This window comes from Arachis ipaensis, chromosome B06 (assembly GCF_000816755.2).
Source record: "Arachis ipaensis cultivar K30076 chromosome B06, Araip1.1, whole genome shotgun sequence".
NCBI classification, from domain to species: domain Eukaryota; kingdom Viridiplantae; phylum Streptophyta; class Magnoliopsida; order Fabales; family Fabaceae; genus Arachis; species Arachis ipaensis.
In genome coordinates this window covers 12,402,164-12,409,395 of record NC_029790.2, presented here as the reverse complement: position 1 = coordinate 12,409,395, position 7,232 = coordinate 12,402,164, and positions in this window count along the sequence as shown.

Genomic DNA, 7,232 nt, shown 5'->3' with positions numbered 1-7,232 from the left:
TCTTATTTCATTTACAAAATTTAGAATAGTAATTTATGATACTATGTAATTTATACAATCTGCTGTAAAGACGATATGCATGGATTAGCTGCTTCAATAAAATCTTTTCTTTTGGCAAGATAATTTTTATGTTATGTATGGTCGTGTTTAAGGGTATATCTGTTAAAGTAGATTCTTTTCTTTTTGGGATATTATTACTGTTTTTTTTTTTTCCCATTATCTTCTTCACTTAGCAACGATTCATCTGTTTCGTGGATATTATCCAATTGCTCAAACTCAACATATAACTTCAGGATCGGCACATGAGTTTAATTCATATTTTTAGCATAATAACTTCATCAATTACATTCATTAATTGAAATTGTATCACACCATCGAAAGATAACACCGATTGTCTGTATAAAATATTACTAATTTTTTTTGAAATATTGTGTATGTGTTGGCATAATATATTTTTTTTACTCTTCAAATGACAACGTGCAAAAAATAATAAAAGAAATTGGATTTCTATAAATAAATTTTATACTCTCAGTTGTATATAGTATAACTTCACCATTAAAATATATCAGTAAACTCACATTAGCTTCTATTACTCTTACAACAAAAATTAAGAAAAAAATTGACACATACTGCAAACATTTTGAAGAAAGGGACAAAATTTATTAAAAAAAGATTTAAAGTGAGACTGAATATGAAGAGAAGAGTGAAAGTGAACTCATTTGCAAACTTGATTAACTGTTTTATACATTTAAATCGTTAATTTAATAATATAATTAAATGTTTTTTTAAAATAATATTAAAATATTAATATTTCACACGATAAAATAATCTTTTTACACTCAACAAATTGACGAAAATAGGATAAAAAACGCATTTAAGTCAAGGAGAGAAGTTTATTACGCATATAAGCCAAACAAGAATCTGATACAAGAATCAGCCAAAGCACACCTTAATGTAATTCGAAACAACTTTATTCGAATTACATTCCTTAGTAATTCGAATCAATACAGCTCAAATTATTCTCAACCATTGCGTACAAGTAATTAACACGTGCGTAGGAGGAAGTTCGAATCAAATTGATTCGAATTACTCACATTTTGAATCAAATGGTAATTCGAATTACACATTGTACAATAAGATACTAGAAAAAATACTATATAATATAAAAAAATACTAAAAGAAGTATAAAACAAGATTATAGTAAATTAATTTTAGTATAAAATTATTAAATATAAATTAATTTTAACTCCTATTAGTACATTGAATTAAAAATAACATATAAAAATGTACTTGCATTTATTAAATTTTAATAACATATAAAAATTTAATGACTTTTTAAATATTTTTTTATAATAGGAGTACATTTTTATATACTTTAAATACTTTATATAAAAATGTACTTGTATTTATCATACAAAAATAAAGTGTTGTGCCAATATAATAACATTATAACATCTTAAATCAATTTTTTTCTAGGATTTTAGATTAAAAGCAGCACATGAAAAAATATTATTGGTATTTTAAAGCTAACTTAATTAAAAAAGATAGAACTGTAATTTTTAGGATTTTATGTACATAATTAGGCTAATTTTTTTTAATATTGATCAAAGATGTGTGTTACACTATGTTATTTAGTTTCAGGTAAATTTTACTCTACTATATATTTTTTTTTTTACTTTTCAAAAAATACAAATCTAAAAAATTTTATAAAACGTCAATGATATTTTCTTTTAAATTAATTTATAAAATTTTTTAGATTTGTGTCTTCTGAAAAAGTAAAAAAAAAATTATAGTAGAGTAAAACTTGCCTGAAACCAAATAACATAGTGTAACACACATCTTTGATCAATGTTAAAAAAAATTAGCCTAATTATATACATAAATTCCTAAAAAATACAGTTCTATCTTTTTTAATTAAGTTAGTTTTAAAATACCAATAATACTTTTTTATGTGCTGCTTTTAATCTAAAATCCTAGAAAAAAATTGATTTAAAATGTTATAATGTTATTATATTGACACAACACTTTATTTTTGTATGATAAATACAAGTACATTTTTATATAAAGTATTTAAAGTATATAAAAATGTACCCCTATTATAAAAAAAAATATTTAAAAAGTCATTAAATTTTTATATGTTATTAAAATTTAATAAATACAAGTACATTTTTATATGTTATTTTTAATTTAATGTACTAACAGGAGTTAAAATTAATTTATATTTAATAATTTTATACTAAAATTAATTTACTATAATCTTGTTTTATACTTCTTTTAGTATATTTTTTTATATTATATAGTATTTTTTCTAGTATCTTATTGTACAATGTGTAATTCGAATTACCATTTGATTTGAAATGTGAGTAATTCGAATCAATTTGATTCGAACTTCCTCCTACGCACGTGTTCCTACTAATTCAAATTGACACAATTCGAATTATGCTTTTATAATTCGTTCCAAGTTGATTCGAATTACTTGTACGCAATGATTGGGAATAATTCGAGTTGTATTGATTCGAATTATTAAGGAATATAATTCGAATAAAGTTGTTTCGAATTACATTAAAGTATGCTTTGGCGGATTCTTGTATCAGAGTTTTGTTTGGCTTATATGCGTAATAAACTTCTCTCCTTGGCTTAAATGCGTTTTTTACCCGACGAAAATATCATGTCAAAACATTTCTAGTTGTGAATGATTTAATTTATTATTTTAAAAAAAATAAAAAAAATTCACATGGTGCTTGATGAGCTGACAAGTCCTTTTCCCCATAACTTTGTCGCACAGTGCAGATGTGAAAGAAACAAATTTAAAAAATTTTTAAACCCTTTTCGTATAGTGCGAGAAATAGAAGGTCCACCACATCCTAGAATAATACCTCAGAGTCTCATCTTGGCGCACATATGTAATATTATTTTTATATTAAAATTTTTGAGCCACATAAAATACTTTGTTCTATAAAGATAAATCAATTGTTGTGTATCTTCGGATGATAAAAAAAATTCCTTCTACTACTAATCTGTGATCATTTACAAAATTTTCAATAAATCTTATTACTAGCAAGATTTTTTCTGCAGATACCATCCAAGTACAAATTTTTTAAAAAATTATTTCTTAAATATGGTTTCTCCTCTTTATATTTTGTCTCCATAGTTAGTGTTAAAAGAATTAATCTTTAAGAAATTTGTCCACAAATATTCCAAGCTTCGATAAAACCATCTTGTGTCAAGGCATAAAAATAGTTGTTGCTGAACACAATGTCACAATAAAATTGCTTATCATCAGAAAGCTCAATCCTAAGTTATAGAATTGCAATAAATAATTTTGTAGTTAGAACTATATATGATGGCAAGAATGTAACTTGAAGAAGAAGAATAACACATCAAGATTGCTTTGACTATGAAAATTTTTTTTAAGCATTTAGCAAAGTAAAATTATGTGACAGGGTGCAAGAATGAAAAGAGAAAAGGTGGCAGGTTAATGGTAGTAGAAAAAGAAGAGTTTAGAAGAAGTGAAACTCCATTCTGATCCAAAAACACAATCCAACCATGAGAAGAACTAATATTTCACGCTCCAACATGATCCTTCAACATGTTCTTTCATTCATAACGTTTGTTCTCCGATAAACTGAAGATGCTTAGGTCAATGGTTATAGGATCATCATCATCTTTATCAATGAGGTGTGTTTGTTGAATGTTTGGAAGATGAGCGAAAAAAACTAAAAGAGAAGGATAAACCATTGAAGTGTGAGTAGTATTTTTCATTCTTCTTTTTTGACGCTCTTTAATTTTATGAAAGAAAATTTTTAAGGTTAAAACTTTAAATGGACTGATATATAACTTTAAAGGATCCCGCTAGGAAGATAATGAATTATTTGTACCATATCATGATACCATTCATCCCAAAAATTTCAACTAATGAAAAAAAGTAATACTAATGGTTATATCTCTAATACTCCCTAAACCTCTATTGTATACATTGTACAAAAATTTCATTGGCTCCTCATACTTTCCTAACTTTAAATTTTAAAATTTCATTAATGAGATAAAATATTATTAAAAAATTTAAAAAATCTAATAAAAAATATGTCAATCTTAACAATTTCAAGTGTCAACTCCTCAATTGAGCGCATTACAACAATTAGTTGCTTTTTAGTTTTACAAAACTTAATTTCCCTCTTTTTATGTATTTTACTATTTTTACAATAATTTAGTTTTCCTCCTTTTATGTATTTTACAATAATTGTGTACTTGTAAATTTAATCTAATAAATAATAATTGTTATGATATTGTAATTAAATAAATATTCATAATAATTCTTGAAATTCAAATTGTTATCTAATTTAGTCTTTTATTTTAATAAATGATCAATTAAATCTTCTAAACTAAAAAATGTACATTCTCGTTAGTCTCTTGGAGAAAGCCATATAATCGAATAAATTCTCTGTCCCTTAGAGAAGGCTGTGTAATTGAGTAAATCTCCTGCACCGATATAATTTGAGATTAGAGTATTTATCCATTTTGGTCTTTAAAAAATTTTAGACCAGACACTTTAGTTCCCAATTAAGATTAATTATTCGATTTCTAACAATTAATTCTGTCAGTCACTTAGGTCATTTGCTCTGTCAACTCTAACGGAGGACAAAACAGTCCCTGATAACTCTAACAGGGGACAAATGATCCATGACCTCTCTGTTCGAAAACGATATTGTCCTCCCCAAATTTCTATCATATCTCGCATAACCCTAAAAGTTTAACACTGCGACTTCAAGTTACACAATGCACACTCTGCAACTTCAATGTTTATAAGAAGAAAAATCCTCAATTTGTTCTCAACCAATTCATACTCAGGAAACTAATAACTATGTCTATCAAGTATTTGTCATCTTAGATGGATCTCATGAATCTAGACAACAAGTCCAATTTATTAAAATCCGTCGTTGTCGTCGCCATCTCCCTCCCCGTCTTTCCTATCATCTCCATGGCTACATTGTCCACCACTCTGATCGCTTCTTTCAGCTTCTTCTCCGAACCAATGTTCAATAATTACTCCAGTTTCTATATGAGCGGTGACAGCGACATTGCTTGCTATACTGATAGCTTGGATGTGAGGTCGATTATTGAACCAATGTTCAATAATCGCTCCAGTTTCTATATGAGCGGTAACAGCGACATTGCTTGCTATACTGATAGCTTGGATGTGAGGTCGAAGATGTTTGTCAGTTTGGACTCCAGAAAAGAAGGAATGAAACACTCGGGGTCCATTTCAAATGAGAATTTGCATATGATGTCGAAGGAGAATCTTCTCATGATGTCCTAATGTCCAACAATCTATATTGCTTGCCAGTGAGTGGAGAAAGACGTGCCCTTGAGGTAGTTGTGAAACTTGGTCTTGAGGATGTGGTGGACGTTGTCGGGATTGGAGGTGATGCTGTTATCGAGGACGTGGAGGTGGATGCTTCTGGTGGATGAAGTACGGAAGAGGTGGATGTAACAGTCACAGAGATTTAGGAAGTGTGTGGTCCATGACATGTTGAGATAGGTGCGATACGCGTGGTAGTTATACCATGGCTTGATCTTGGAGTTGAAGAGGAGGAAGGAAAAGATAGAGAAGAAGACTGTGAAGGTAAAGAAGGAGAGTATGAATGTTAGGGTTATACGAGATATGATGGAAATTGGGGGAGAATTGTGTCATTTCTCTAACACCCTAATTACCCTAAACCTTACTTCATGTCGTAAAGAAAATGATAATTAAAGGTCACGACAATTCTAAGGCTTATACAATATATATATAGAAAGAGATAGTAATTCTAGAAGTTCGATGAAGAAATAAGCTCAAAAACAGAGTTTTAAAAGCACAAAATGTTCACACAAAGCTAAAAGCATAAAGGTACAAGGTATAGATACAAGATAATAAGGCATATGTAGATATATGAGTATAATAGTTATAAAGTACTAGTCTCAACCCGCGGAGTTTAAGCCGGCTAGTTATATACAGACATAACAGAATTCTGAAAGTTAAAACATCATCTACAATATCTCTCTTAGAGTTAGTCATCTAAGGCAAATAAAGATACAAAAGTGAGAGTACTAAACAAAATAATCAAAATGCAAAAGTTGATAAAGGATCATCCGCTCTGTCACCATCACGCAACTCACCGAGGTGGGTTACGACCTGCATCTGAAAAACAACAACAGAATATAGTATGAGAACTGGAGGTTCTCAGTATGGTAATAGTGCCCAGTAATGTAAGATATAAGATTCCAAGACGACAGAGGCAATTCTAGAACTTTACATCTTCATAATATTCAAGCTTATAAAACAAGTAAATAAATCCTTAAACAGGTCATCTAACTTAAGGGATGTCTAATCTAACATTTACACCGCTATCCCACAGCCTTCGCCAGCCTAACCACCATGCGATCACATCGCCACCACCTACCGAACCTCCTCAATTCCAATAGAAAACACAAGTAATTCATACAAGTAAAGTACAAGTAACTATCATGTATAGCAAGTAAATCAAGAAGCAATTAAGCATGTTATACAATTAGGCATAGTATGCAAGTAAATAAAGCAAGCAACCACATAGAAAATGCACATGATGAATGCCTATCTTATTGGTTGTGATATCACATTGTTGGTTCAATTGCAAACCCGAGACATTCCCATGGAAATGTCGCCTTTCGATCACGAATAAAATGGGTACCCCCAGGGATATCGTACCCGGCACAGGGTCCAGGGATATAATGTCCGTGCACACTCTTGTGATTTCGAAAGGATACGAGCGGGATACTCAGCCACAGACTTGTAAAATTTTGTAAAGTTGCATAAATCAGTTTTAAACACCAAACTTTACACATTCATAACTTCCTCTGCGAAACTCCATTTTCCTCAAACTTTACATCATTTTAAAGCTCTTAAAACAACCTTTAATTTAAAACAAAAATCATCAAATTTAAAGATTTGAGGCTCAAGTTATGATCCGGCAAAATTTGCCAAAAATCAAGTTTTACAAAATCAGCAAGGTTCTCTAAATCTCAAAACTTCACAACCAAAACCAATTCATAAACATTCAAAATCACACCAAAACTCACCATTAATGCCCACCATCACAACCATATATTTCCCCATTTACCAATTAGCTTTCTCCATTATTTTAACCTATTTCATTCAACTTTCCAAACATAATTCAACAAAACTTCCCAAGTTCTCAATCAAGATTCCAACCTTC